Source organism: Diuraphis noxia, unplaced genomic scaffold (genome assembly GCF_037042655.1).
Source record: "Diuraphis noxia isolate RWA-SAM2 unplaced genomic scaffold, SU_Dnox_SAM2 contig0005, whole genome shotgun sequence".
In the NCBI taxonomy this organism is placed as follows: Eukaryota; Metazoa; Arthropoda; class Insecta; order Hemiptera; family Aphididae; genus Diuraphis; species Diuraphis noxia.
The window spans coordinates 19,918,998-19,935,413 of record NW_028301715.1 but is presented as its reverse complement, the minus strand read 5'-3'; the positions used below and the strand labels follow the sequence as shown (position 1 = coordinate 19,935,413).

Below are 16,416 nucleotides of genomic sequence, written 5' to 3'. Positions count from 1 at the left end.
ACAATTCGAGTGACTATTCTATTATAATAATAATACATATTGTGTTGTATTTACAAATCAATAACAATCGAGTATTGTTCGAATATCTAACGGTTTGCTGTGCATTTGTTCCGTTTCCCCGTGAATACGGTAGTGGTGAGGGGGGGGGGGGGTGGTGTTCGGTTGTTGGTGTCATCTGTGGTCATGGATTTAAAGATTTATTGATTTCAGATTAAAATTTATTAATTCGTTTTTCTGGATTAATCGTATAAACTATAATTATATACATAATATAATATAATTGTGACGTATCCATCGTATTCATAGGCTTGCGCAGATCTTTTTGGCACTTTAAGAGGTACTTTAAGAAATTTTATCAATTCAATTTTTCAATTTTTCAATTATTGATATCATTGAAGATTGCAATTTGTAATTTCAGAATTAAAGTTTCGTGATGAAAATTTATCAAGTCACAATTTTTTATAACAAGTATACAGTACGGCTCGCAGAGTAGGCCATGGCCCACCTGGCCCACCCCGTATTGATGTTATGTTATCTTTGTCCATCACATGTGCAGGGTTCATAATTATTATTAGCATCAGTGGCGCTTAAGTCTAAAATTTTATCTGCTGTGACATTAAACACCTCCACATACAATTTCGACACAATTTCTTATAATTACCTTACTTTACACCAAGTGTAGTTTTTATATTTCATGTAATATTATTGACTTTTAGTTCACAACATTAACTGTAATATGTAATAAAATTATCATAATATATTTAGAGTGACAAAGGTAATCCTTCTACCTCCTAAAATCATAACATGGTAAATAATATATATTTTGGCACCAATGATTTAGGACTGGGATTTTGATGCTAATCTTTTTTTCTGGTGTTTTGAAACGTTAGCCCGTAAGTAAAAAATGTGTTTTGGATGATACTGATTATTTTAAGTTATTATTATTATTTTTTTTTTTGCAGTTTTTGATAAAATTAACTTTAAATACATTTTTTGGCTATTTTAGTGCATTTTCTTAATAATTCACATTTCAAACAAAGGCCAGACGAAAACCCGCGTGTGGGGCACCTCCTCATCGATGCACTTACCAGCTAAACATCGTATATACGGTATAGACATTAAAACTTTTATGATGGAGGTACCTAATAAACGGCGACGTATATTATATAACGATCGGACGTGCGCGTATTAATTTATATTTGGAAACGAAAAACTCGTATGCGTATCATATAGGTACATATATGATATATATATATATACCTTCTATGTAGTAAATACGATAGATGCCTACTAAAATATTTATATATCATATTATATGCTTCGGTCGTATAATACTTATGTATATATATATGTACCCACCTATATGTGATAATATTATATATAGTTTTGTAGTATATTATGTTATACTGTTCTGTTCGTCGTCGTCTCGCGTCCACCGTGTTTGCGTGGAGCATATTATTTTATTTATACATATATATAGAATCCGCCCGTGCTTTTTTTTTTTTTAAGAACGCGGCCGCACCCAATACCCCCATGAATAATGCTAATGAACCCGTTGGAAGGAGAACTCGGTTCATAAATCATACACACTCTGTATATATATAAATATAATATATATATTTATATTTATGGACGCCGCCGCCGCCGTCGTGTTTTGACCACCACCGCCGCCGCCGGCCCTAAGTTTTGTCTTATATATATATATATATATACACGTAATATGTGTATATGTGTAGTTTTTATTATTATTTTTCGGTTTTTTTTCCTATTACCTGCAGCTCGACCCCACCACCACTCGGACTAACCCACCCCCTCCGCACCAATCACTTGCCCTCTCGTCATAATACCTACACATTTTACATGTTTAAGCCCTTTCACGCGAGACTTGCTGCTGCAGTTATACATCGTTTGGCGAAATTATATTACACACGCGCGTCGTGTTATACATATTACATTATGCCGGCTCGTATAAATTATTATATAATATCGCTGCACATTATATATTTCGGGGGACAGCGTGTTATATTTTTCGACGATAATCGTTCGTTGTCGTTTCGTATTATGCACTCACATACACGAGCGTGTCACGCTAGCTGTTCGCCTTGGGGGCACAGCCGGCCCGACCGTACAGAAGGTAGTTAGGTCACCAATAATTATTATTTTTGAACGGCCACACGTTAGGAATCTTGAAATTGTTCGCGGGCCGTCTAAATTGCTGCAGACGTCGGTATAGAAACCAATAAACGAATTTGATAAACATTAAAGTTTTTTCTCTTGTCTCTGTGGGCCGGATAAAATTTGTCCTGAACGGGCCGCCATTTGATGATGTGCAGTATCTTGAGTGAGCCTCGTGTGGCTCTTGACACCAAGCTTAGAGTAAAATTAATTAATATAATATAAAAAGCACTTCTCAAAAGTAAAATCTCATTTCTTATAAGAGGACACACCCGCACGTGTTGTCTCCGTCTTACAAACGTACGTATAACATAGCAAAATCTGTTTAGCGCGGGATAACTTTTCTCCCTCAATATTTATAATAGAATTTTCATAATTTCACAACGCATAGGTAAGAACTTTATCTGTGTCATAGCGTCGTTATTTTTTTGATAGCACAAACCAATAATTAATTTAATGAAAAATAAATGTATTTTCTTAAGCTTATAACTTTAATTATATTTATGTTATCAAAAAAATATCGACGCTATGACATAGATAAAGTTCTTACCTATGCGTTGTCAAATTTTGGTAATTCTACTATATATACAAAGGAGGTAAAGTTGTCCCGCGCTAAACAGATTTTGCTATGTTATACGTTTGTAAGACGGAGACAACACAATATGCGGTGTGGCGTCCTCTTAATGTGTATCTGAACAAAATCGATGTCTCTTTATTTATTATAAAATTAAAAATGTGTTTATATACTTTTATAGACATAGTTAATAATGTAGTTAATAATGTGGCTCATATCGAAACGATTTCATAAATTTGCGGCTCCCAAAATTAACTTTAGTGGCCATAATGTCAATAGCGACCTGCAGGCGACTGTTTTTTTCAGCAGCACGTTGTGCATATATTATGGGTTTAAGAAACGTAAAAATACGAAAATGTATGACCTGTTTGACTGCACCATTTGGCATTTTTCTTTCCATCCATTGAACACCAAACCAAAGTCAAGTGGAAGTTTGCTGATATATTATATGTTTCATATAAATTGACATTTGACTTCTTTGAGTCCATTGTATTATATTTAATCGCTCTTAAAAATGTGCAATTCTCGATGCTTGCCCAACATGATTTTTTTTCGTTTCAATATTAAATTATAACATTTTTGCGGTCTTCAGCCCCAACCAAATATGGACATTAGACATTAGTACAATGTTTGTGACAAAAATGATTTTATGCATATTATTATGTTATTAAAAATAATGCAATTCTAATGTTTCCAAACAATTTGCAAATGAATTCAAAATATCATCAAATACAATATAATATTATAGTGACATCCTTAACATAATTATGATCAATGCTTTCCATTGAAAAAAAAAGAAATTTTACTGGTTGCTATTACTAAAAAAAAACTGTGTGAAAAAAATATATATATATATTGATCTACAGAAATCTATTATGTTTACAGGTTACAACATGGTATCAACTGTGAATAATATTGTTCTTTTAATCAATACTATATACGTAATATTATCACGGTCGTCAAATACATTGTTTGGTTTCAACAAAAATGAATTCTTTCGGTTTATATTCGTATCAATTTATTATATTTATAAAAAATTAAAGTAAGCGTCAAAAGAACAGTGAAAAGAGCCAAGTCTAGCTCCACATAGTTATAATGTATATCCACAATAGTCCCAACTACCCATCTATTAAAAAGATCGCCATTGCTTAATATTTATATGTATATATGTATATAAATTGAATCGCGAACAAGCCGAGTGTGCGCGCGGTTTGTATATATATTATGCGTATTATTTGCGTTTATCATAACGTCGTTATATGCACCCCGCGAAGAGTATTTTGTATTAATATATGTAGTTCGTGCCAGCAGTATAAGACGTGCGCGATGAGGGGGTAAAGCGTACCCCCATCGTTGATGTGCTGTCGTCTTCCCGTATCTTTCTTCGGGACACGAACGTTAGTGCAGCAGAGTAGGGGTCGTTAACGTCGAAGTGACAAAGAAAAAACCCCTCTCCTCCGAGTGCGCGAGCGAGAGAAAACTTGGTCGGAAAAAAAATTTAAAATATACCTCTCCCCCCGCCACCGCCTCGTCCGAATAATAATAAAGTCTGCGCGTGCTACAGCTGCAGCGTGTGAGCAGGAGAGTATCGTTAAAATCCCATCCATAACGTGTGCGGGAGCGGTGCTCAAACGGTGGCGGGAGCAAAGGTCGCGCGGAGGAGGAGAAGCGACCTGCGATCGCGAAGAGTCGCGCGTAAAAAAAGGGGTTGCTGGCGGGCTGCGGATGGGTGGGCGGTTTCCGACTCTTGGCGACGTGTATGCGACACACGAGAAATATAAGACGACCTTTTACGACGTTTACGGGCGATCGAGAGCGGGCCGGGGTAGTCGGGTGGGCGGCAGTGCGCGTGTGTATGCGTGCAGCGCGATCCTCGTGAAAGAAAAACGGGAAAAAGAAACTCCGGAGAGGAAAAAGTTAATATGTATTCCGGAGCGGATGTCGAAATCACGGTGGAGGCGGCGTGAGGGCGCCGTTTACGTACAATATCGTGTAAATACAGTTATAACTTATATGCCTAGGTTGTCGTCGTCGAGGATTTTCGCCACAAACGAGATTGCTGCTGCAGCACCGTACCTATATATTTGTAAAAACATAGGTGCCTGCTGGAATATTTCAATTCGTAGCAGGTCGACGCGTATTAAATTTACTCGATTTTGACCTTTGACATTGCAAAATAAAAAAAAAAATATTTAATAATAACATAACGTAATTTTGAATATATACATAATATCTGACTCCGTATATCAAAATAATAAAATATATATTATTTTTACTACGACACGGCGCCGAGAGCAAATCCTTTTTCTTTATTCAGTATTTTCGGATGATATCGCGCAAAAATGAAACTCGAGCTCTTCGTGTTTACGATACAACATAAAAATCTGGTTTTTGAACATAAAAACCTCCTCCTCAAACGAAAACGAAATCGAATTTTTCGTATTAATTAATTGTCTGTTATACGAGAATAAATGTTGCTGTTGGCTTCCGTATAACCATTTAATGGTCAACATGACGCGTAGCATCAGGGGCGTAATTAGGATAAATCTTCCTCCCCCCTCCAAGAGCCTTTATAATGTATACATCAAAATTTAATATTTATATATTTACATATTCCGTATCCTAATACATACGAGCGCTTTACAGATGTTGGCGTTTTTATTTTCTATTTCCTAGATGATCGCGGTTTAAATTTCGTTTACTATTTTCTCTCGCCCTTTCAAAGACGTGGTAATAACCATTATATACATACCAACGCCATGTGAACAGGCCTATGCGATGGAGATTGAAAACTCTTTAAACATTATAAACGCATGGTTAACATCGAAGTGTATTATATTAATAACGTATCATTATGTCATAATTTCATTTTCGACGTATATATAAGAACAGAAACATTATTTTCATACATACACACACGATTATGTATATTTTTCAAGTAAATGCCCTCGAGTATCGATTAATATTACTTTATATATATATATATATAATTATACTTATTATATTATGTATTATTACAATAATAATATATTATATGTCCGTTCGGGACATGACGAGGGCTAGTCGCATCATGTATGTAATTTTTTCGAGAACTAATTTGGTTTTGATCCTCCCTCTGGAAAAGATAATGATTATATTATGCGATATAATAATATAACAAAAACAAATATAATCGATGTCGAAATAAGGGATCGATTAGTAAAGGATTGTTGGTTTTTCGCTTGTGTGTTTATTATAATTTATAACAACATGATTAGGTAATGTGCTTATGATATTATATTAGCAATTTATTTGTGCTTTTTATTCCGTCGTTGGCCAACCCCTTTTCTAATTTTGAAAGTTTGGCGCTAAAATTAACCCTTAAATAGGTACTTCATATTTTACATTTTTTTTTATTCATTTATATCTGAGATATTAACTATGAATCGGTAATACTATTATATATGGTCTTATCTTTGCAGGTACAATTATCTATAATTTTCGGGTTGCCTCAAAAAAATTAATACATTCACTCGCCGAAAATAATTTATAATTGGTAGTCACTAGTCATTAATTATCAATGATGCTCATAATTTTTATTTGAATAAATTATATTTTTGGCATTTGGTTTTTTTTTTAACACCCGATCTTTCGAGTTTCGAGATACGGTTATTTTTGTGCAAGTTAACTTGAACCAATCATATTAATTTATATACGAATTCATGACAGATAAAAAAAACTATGAATATTTTTATTTCAATCCCACCATACATTCATATAGTATTTTAAATAGTTTCATCTATTACGTTATAAAACAGTTGAAAATAAAAATATATTATTGTACCACGGTAATAAATATTAAAAACATAAACAAAATTTAGCTTGTAAATATAAGCTGTATAAAGTAACAGTGGAAATTACAAAATATTTAACACAAATATACGAGCATATTATTTAAATACAGACTACATTATAATGCCTAAACTTTGAAATTTAATTGTACATAAACGTTTAAATATAAAAATCTTTGTATACATTCTATTAAATAAACAATATAGCAGATGTTAAACAAACAGTAAAAAATATCAATTTTGTATACAAATAATAAAATCTTCTATAGAAGAGGTCATGGCAGCCGAGTTTATACACACCTAACAATATCTTACCCGGAAGAGTTTTAGTTGGATGAAGGCTGTATAATTTTTTTTCCTCCAAACGATTTGAATTTCAATCAATAAATAAGGTTTCGAAATATGCCAATATCTCTGTCATCCCCTATATCTATTATACTAGTATACGCACACTGCAAACGTCAGTAGAATACATTATTTATCATCGTAGATCATTTTTTGAGATTTTCTTTAATGTGATTGTGTGAAAAAAATTAACCTTGCTTTAATTTACACAAATACAAAATTCTTACACACTGGCCGTGGCCTGACATCAACATAGGGTTTGATATACTTAATATATTATTAATAAAAACCAGTTATAAACGCGTTGGTCATTGTTTAAATAAATCTAAAATTATATCTACTATAATAATACAATCAATACTTTTGTTTTGGTCTTTTGGGATACTTGGAAATCGTAATAGTATTAATATTTTAGCGAATTCCGTGAGTTTACGCAATGGACTTTCCAAGAATTGATTGGCCTAGCTAATATAACTTTTGTAACTTTAACTTTGTGCCACCACACAACTTATAGAGTACCTATAATAATATCTATTAACTTATAAAACCATGCAAAATCGTCTCTGTATCGACGAATGAAATCGTATATTATAGTGCTGTGCTTTCCAACTTTTTTCTTTTATTAAATAAAATATTACATTTCCTTAGCGCGGTTTTCAAATATTGTCTTAAAAGTTATAATAGAAATTCATTATTATTTCATCACTGAGTTGCACTTTCTTATCGCATGCCGTATGATTTATGTTTAAACAGTGCACGATTTAAAATCTCTTTATAGCTACTGTGTTTCGCACTAGTAATTTTATCTCCATTTGACAAGGATTGTAGTTTATAATTCGATGGGAACATATAAGGGTTATTATTATTTATCATGACTTACGGTAGGTACCTATCTGAAAAGGGTATATATTCTAGCAAGTACCTGAAAAATATCGAATAATAGATCATGGTTATTTGTCTAACTTTATTTTGAGAATTATCGGTACGACAAAATTCAAACAAAATTTTCACACTGTTATTAATAATTAATCCAATTATTAATTAATAAAAAACACAACCGCAGTTTACTATAGTAATACATTGTTATTTTTATAGGTGTACATAAAAAAAAAAAATCATTATTAGGTACCTACTATAAAGGTTCAACGATATTATTATCATAAATATATAATACAACCGTTATTCGTACCATTGACCACATACCGCCATCGCGCGAAGTCGTCGATAAGTCGTTATAGTGACTATCGCCACATTATACTATACGTCCTAGATTATAATATGGCACAAAACACGGTACATAAATTTATGTTATTATAACATCTCGTTAATAACGCACGTACGTGTACCTATGTACCTATAGCTAGATATATAAGTATTATAATAACGATATTTTCATCATTACGATTGACCGACGGAATCGCTATAAAACGAAATACCGTTCGTCGTGTGTGTGTGTGCTATACTAACCATTATTATATTGTACAGGTAGTACAATATACAACAGTGGTTATTGTTTTAACGCCGCCGCACGCATACCGTAAACCCGCGGGATTATGTATAAAACGATAACCGGTCCGTACCGCGCGCGGTATTACCGGTATAACGAGTATACCATATATGCCGCCGCCGGTTTATAACCATATCTGTAACGTCATGTGCATCAATATGCCGACAATGTACCGTACGTATATAATACCTACCCATCAGTCGTGAGTCGTGCGAAGCGTTTCGACGAAAAAGTAAGAACGGACGTCAGTAAAAAAAAAAAAAAAAATACCTAACAATAATAATAAAAAACGCTAAACAACTATGGCGAATACGGTAATACAAACGCGGAGGGAGTTTCAGCGCTCCATATTATGTTATTATATACGCACATGGCTCGTGGCGCATTCGAATGACCGACCCGAATGCGTATCGTACTTATTACCTGCATTAAAAAATACCGCAACATACCTGAACTGTATACACACCTATAATACGTAGGTATACGATATATTATGCGAAGTGATAAGTCACGATTTTTTCGTTTCGCCAAAAACCGTTTTTCGTGTGCTTAAAAGGATCGGCCAGACGCGAGATACAAAAAATGTTGGTACTTCTCGCCGACCGCATTGGAACTGCAGCATGCGTCACGCGTAGTCCTGTATGGTTTTGATTTTCAGACCTTACTCGGCGTTATGCGTCTTGAACGTACACAATTCATTTTTTATTTACTATCGCCCTATGTCGCAGAACCGCGGTGGTTAGGTAAGGTGACCGTTTGTGACGTGTTGAGACGAGAAACGAAACATCGGGTGATGCTATACTAATGGCTGCAGCTGCAAGCTCTGCACGTGAATCTCGCATTATGCAACTGTAGCTGTGTGCCATTTCAACACAGTGATATTGTAAATATTAAGTTTAAACTAAAACGAGAAAGCAAAGACGGATTTAAAGTGCAAAACTGCAATTAATTATTGCATTGCGATCATGCGACGCATGCGCGACTGATCCTGCACTCAACGTCCTCATTCGTATTTATTACTAAAATAATGGTAGAGCCATCCTTAGATTTATAGGTAGTATAATGGGGTCCTCAGATGCACTGCACATTATTTTGAGGATAGTCGTCACTACCGATGCAATTATTGTGCTATTTCAACACAATAATGATAATAATGTATCTAAAAATACGACCTTAAAACGAGTGCAGACGAAATAGTGATGCATACGATAAACTGCAATATATTGCATTGCGGTTATGCGGTCACGTACGCGGCTGATTCTGTGATCAATGTCCGCTTTTGTATATATTATGTATCACAACAGTGTGTTTTCTCTTTCGTATTATTATTATTGTGTGTCACACTAATTGAGTCGACGATATTAATAATGATCAGTATGTATATAAGGCGATTTTCGTACCCTCGAGACGAAAATAATGTTATATAAACGTGTCGCAGTAATTTTAGTTAACCTGCATCATTTTGCTTATAGATACTTGTCAATAATTGTCATCGTGCAATAATTCAAACAGACGAAAACACGTTTCAGGCCCGCATCACAATTGTCACGCAAAAAGCACGGAGCGTATATCGTTAGAATAAAATTATAATTATTATTGAATGTATAAGTAGTTACGCGTTTAATGTATGCATAAACACATCCTCGTCACATATTTTTCAAAGGTTGGGCGCCATGATGAAAACGATTTTTTCTTCAACGGTATTATAATACATTATCAATGAGTGTACGATATCGATCGTCGTTTATATTTTTGCGTACACATATTGTACATATTATACGTGATATTATAATGTATGTATATATAATATTATATATATACATATATTACATAATATATTATTGGAACACGAAAACGAATTATGCACCGACGCATATGGTTTGTTTGTTCCCGTTTGAAGTGTACACCCGCGCCGTATTATAATTCGGTGCTTATAATATTTTGGGTTGTATAATATATGTCGTACCTACTTATTGTACTTAGACCATGTGATATCAACATAATCGTTAATAAAATAAAAACCTTATCGATAGGAAAATCGTACTAGTAAATTATCCACGACGATGTGATAATAATCGTTATTAATTCTATCTGGTTGTCTTATGCAATTACAACTTCGGTTATCTGCAATGTACTTATCATAATGTATCGATAGTTGTTGTTGAAGATCATGCGTCAGACTTTTTATATCAATAGTATAAAATATTACATGCATTTTTTTTTTTAGATTATTCGTATTTCATGATACTTACTAAACACCATACACTGCAGCGTTCCATATCCATAACGTTATAGCTGAGATTTACAACAGTGTCCACATTACAGTGTCGGTCCATCAGTGGCGCAAGTAATTAAAAAAATCTAGAAAGAGGTAAACAATTTATTATTATTATTGATAGCGTGAAACGACAATTAATATATTGATATTTTTTTATAGTACACTATACATGAGTTTTTAAAATTTTTATTTGAGCGTTAACTACTGCAAGGCTATTATAGTCTTCCTACATTAGATTAATTTAAATACTATATGCATATAGCAGTGCTCCCATTGTAACTTATCTATAATATTCCGTATACCACTTTAACGCATTTCTAATGTTCCACCGCTTTGTGAATGAATACAAAGAAATTATTTAACAAATAACTTTAAGCATTACAGTTGAATGCTTCGTCTTACATCTGACACCAAATGGTGTGTAGTTTTATCTCATTACTAGGAAACGGATTTGAATGCAAATTGCATTTTCTTCTGATTGTCCGAAAACATTGCTTTACAATCACAAATTCCATTTTATACATCAAAGAATTAAAAATGTAACTTTTACTTTGAATTTTTATATTTTTTAAGTCATTTTTACATAAGAATCGATAAAATTTAATTACAATTTAGTTAAATTCATTCTAAAAAAATTCTACTGTTAGAAATACATCTATTTTTTTATTATCTATTATGTTTTACCGATAAAACGTTCGGGGTAACGTATAAAGATAGGAAAGAATGAACAATACAATTATACGAATAATTAATAATAATAAGAATTTATGTAGCAAAAAAGAAATTTTTTCAATATTGGAAATCATTTTAATAGCACTTTTTGAAGAAAAAAAAATTCTGTAATAAGTTTTTTCAAAGCATTTTTCCTGTTTTCTAGTGCTTTCAAATCCGTTCCCTACACTCATTACTCATTCCACTTTATATTTCATGAGACGCTACACAGTCTGACATTTGGGGGAGTAGTAGGTATAGGTTAATTTAAAGAATAACAGTCGATGTTTTTTGTTATATACTGATAAAATAATGTATTTATTTTAAACTATTTTACAATTTGTGGAATACAGCGTAAGAGAACTCTGCCCGAGAACATATTGTAGTTACGACTACAACTCGAGATCTGGATTTATATCATATACAACCCACCCGTGTTATAGGGTTCGGCCCCCGTCGACCATACTATATGTCTCGCAAGCTGGGATGTTAATTCTATTTATTATTTTTTAACAAAAATACCCACTACTACATTATAGTCCATCAGGAAACAAGTATTATTTATAAAGTAGATTTAATTTTAAAGTTCGAGGGATATGACTATTGGGTAACTTACAAAATCGTCAAGAAAAATATAGTATGTATATGAATATATGAATATTTTTTATAAATATTTACTGTTTGTTTTTGTAGACTCGCTTTTTTGACGAAATTCATCGTGGTGATTGAAAATGAGGCTATATTGTGGCCGTCAGATTTCAATAAATGTTCTGAAAGTTTTGCGTTTGTTCTACATAGGTTCGGTGTGTGTACGATATTCCGTCATTAAATGTGTTTGATCTAGCTAAGTCTATTGCGTTTGTATGTTTCTAGGAATCGATTTGGTATCGAGTCTGTTCTGAATATATTATTATAAAATGTTACAAACAAGTTGACCGCCAAAAGGTTTTTCACTATATATGTTACTTACAAAGGCCAAGAATACATTATTATTTTCTCGTCGCATTTATAATGTACAGTGTTGCCGCTTTCAGTAGCTGTTACTAGTTTGCAAACATCAATAATATGTTTTAAAATCAATTCTTATAATCGGCCAAACTGTGCGTTTTTGTAACCGTATGACAAAAGCCCGCGATGGCGGTCAAATTGTTAATGCAATAAAAGTTTGAGTTAAACAACGTCATCGGTTTACTAAACATCCGCACTTGTGAATGTGCATATATACAATAATACATAATATTCCAACCTCGTCGGATATTCGTTATAGTTCGTTTTTCTCTCGTCATTAGCTTGTCGAATAGTCCGCTACAGGTAACAACTTGCGTACTTAGTACGTATTCGAAGAATTTTTCTCCGCCATAAAAGGATGATGATCATCAGAGGACGATTCAACGCAGAAATTATGAGGCACGCGAAGGCGATCGAGTCGTTTGAAAATAATTATGACGACAATGATGGCGTACATTTATTGTTATTGTTTTGCTTTGAGGCCGATGTATGCGTTGTAAGTACCTGAATACTTATATATGTATACATCATATATGTTTTTCGTTTTGTATTTATTCATCATGAATAATCATGTTGGCCACGGGACCGAACATGGAAATTATTTTATTACGGCAAAGACATTAATATTTATGTATTTTTGCTTTTTTATTAATTCCTACACAAACCGAGGAGTTAGATTCATCGTAATGTTTTAATGTGTTAGATGTATATACGTAGGTACACAGGACATAATAATATTGTAGTTACCCCATACGGAGCCTAGTGTGATACTAAACACGAATTATTATATTATTAGGCGCGTAAATCTGTTGTTTAACCGACAATTTTGAACTGGTTTATTGTTATTGCAAGATAAAAAATAATAATAATATTACGTGTACTTTCGAAATGACTTGAGAACTTGTAATTTATTTCATCTTCATTGTTCTTGTGATGAAATATTTATCATTACTATTGTGTGCGGTCCGTGCAGACACGGCACATATTATTATGTACCACCTATGTTATAATATAATCGACGTACTACATTGGTCTGTCTAAATTTTGAATAAAATATAATTTTCGACGTTAAGTTTACCATAGTTATGATGTCGTGTACATAAGCAAAAAAGTACCCATTATGTTTATTCTCGTGTCATAGAAATTATGTACTTATATATTATTATATATATACGAATCTTTAAATTTTTTTAAAATATTTAATCAATCAGTCATAAGAAAAGTAGATGATGGTATAACGCCTATAAATGAGCTTTAGTTTTAAAAAAAATTCATAGGTCGAAGTATTAAGACGTATGTTTAATAATTTACAGTAAGAACCCTTTTCTGGACCTCATCGAAAACGGTACGCCTTAGCAAACTACATTGGGAGTGCTATGATCTCTGTGCGTTCGATGTGTATATAATTATTGGAGTAGATTGGATGATGAATAATTCGGGTAAGTGTTATTATTATAAAATATCAAGTTAAGGCAGGAAATCGTAAAATAATTTAGTTATCGTATGGTCGTAAATTGATTTCAATAGTTAATGATAATTAACGAAATTACAAAAAACTATATCGGATAATTGCATCTATATTGCGTCACAAATGTTTCAAATTCATTAATTGAAAACCCTATTACAAGGACGAAAAATACAAAGTTCTATGCCTAGTTGTAATGATGATTATTAATTAATGACTATGTTGTCATTGAATCTCATTGTACGTTTTAGCAGACTAGGATTAATCTATATTTCCAAATTATTGGCACGAAATTAATTCAGTCATCTTTAACACTTTATACTTTTTTATCGGTAATTTATAAAAATAATTACGTGTATTCTACTACAAAAATATTATTTACAAGTGATACACAATAATATTTATTTACTTGTATCGAGATGATTTCAATTTGTAAGATTTTGTATTGGAATGTTAATGGATATATGCAAACATTGAAACAAAAATGTTTTCACACATCATTATTCCCGCCAGAAATATATTTATTTATCTTTGATTGTATGTTGACAAACCTATGGTGATTCATATTATTGATGATTCGAAAATTAATGATTGGGTATTTGGGAAAAAATTCTACTAAATTAATTGATAATTAGTTGGCTCCTGGTTTGTATCTGTAATATAATACACATGACTATATACGAGTACTATATAATAGATTATATACTGACACAGTTCAAGCAAATCAACGTTTCAGTACAAAATTACAACACTTTTCGTAGATACTCACTAGTTATACCCAAATGGTGGATATATTGTGAGCATATAAAAACGTGTTGAAATAACGTATAAGTATTGTTTGCCGCTGTTGCGGTTTTAAGTAAATTCGACAGTCGATAGCTAGGTATCACTATCATAGAAAATTCATTCCGACATGCACATCAAAATATCAATTCTGTTGAGCAACTCCAATACTTATCAAATTATACAATAGAATAATTAAAACATCCCAGCGTCGCTAAAATTAAATTCGCAACCTCTCCCCCGTCAATAATTAATTTTAATAAGTTTGAATTAATATTTAACTCTACGGGGTAACTCGCACTGCACTATAATATATCGATGTGCAGTGTAATTATATTATTTCAGGCGATAGCGCTTTGGTGGAAAATATTTTGATCATTATTATCGTAGGTTATAATTATCGTTTTTATAGCTTCAATATATACGATTCCACTTCCTTTAGCTACCGTAAATATCGGATGACCGCGAGTTTGGTAGTAAAAATTCAAACAATGGCAATAAATCGTGTAGTTGTGCAGGGCGCTAGCAGATAGACGTCGTCCAAAGACCAAAATATTCTATCGTATGATATGATAATATATTACACGTTAAACAGCTCTCACGCGCGGTCACCAGTCTTCGTCTTTTCGATGTTTTTTTTTTTTTTATCTTAACCTTTGAACAACTCAGTGTTTTTCATGAACCGTTTTTTCGTGTACTTGGGACGTTGCCCAATGATGTCAGCCGTAAAAGCACGGGCTTTATGGGGCAGAGGCGTATTCAAACTGTGCGTCGTGGCTTCCAGGGGCGTCACGAGTGTTTGCAAAGGGATGAGCCGCGTAAAAGCACCGGAAACGAACATCACACCTAGGTCTTGTATAATTATTATTAATATTATTTGCAATCATTATGGAAATGAAAACGACACACCTTATGACGCGCGACCATTTGAATTTTTATCTCTAGTACTAAAAAGTCACTTTTATTATCACCCATCATCATATAACATATTGGCCAATGGCCATCATGTGGTATCCGTGTGTTGTTACAACTTTTTCATAATAATTTGGGAGCCATCAAAATATTGTGAACACCCAAAGAAGCCGCGGAATGAAAAAGTTTGAATACCTCTGATATAGGGTCATATAATAGTGCTATTGCAAACACTATATTATGTTTTACACTGATAATTTGATACACTATAATAATATGTGCTGGTATAGGTATATATAATCGTTTACAAACGTCAAATAGTAAATGGTGCACGCAAGACGTGAGATTTTCGTTGTGCTCAACTCAAAGGTTTCGACGTAGCTTTTGAATTATTATTACTCGTCGGTGGCTCTGCAGACGACCGTGGATTCGAGTCCACTATAATATAATACCCGTAGATCGTTATTCTGTCACGTTTCATCACAAAGACGTGTTTCGGTCCGTGTCCGGGCGTGCATGGATTAATTTTAAAGGTCCGGACACAATATACATAATATATACACGTACGTATGTATTACATATCGGACACGAATTTACGTGCTATCTGAACTATACACGGTCGTATATTACATTCCTATATATCGAACCACGGTTATAATACTGTTAATGCGTATATATATAACAGCCAATCGGGATGAGAAAGCATTGGAGAAACACCTTTGATCTTGGTTTTTCGGGGGTGGGTGGGAATGGGTGGCATCGATGAGAGTGATTACGCTGTTATGTATACGTCGAGCCAAGTTACATCGATAATGCGCGTGACGATCG

General features: G+C 33.2%; 1 long non-coding RNA gene across 1 annotated transcript in view; it reads left to right on the top strand.

Moving 5' to 3' along the window:
- The window catches only part of LOC149055020 (uncharacterized), a 147,103-nt gene that overhangs the window by 83,684 nt on the left and 47,003 nt on the right, over positions 1 to 16,416 (top strand). Inside the window, exons 2-3 of the long non-coding RNA XR_016192173.1 lie at positions 10,659 to 10,802; positions 13,742 to 13,867. This is a non-coding gene — a long non-coding RNA (uncharacterized LOC149055020). The remainder of the gene's footprint in view (positions 1 to 10,658; positions 10,803 to 13,741; positions 13,868 to 16,416) is intronic.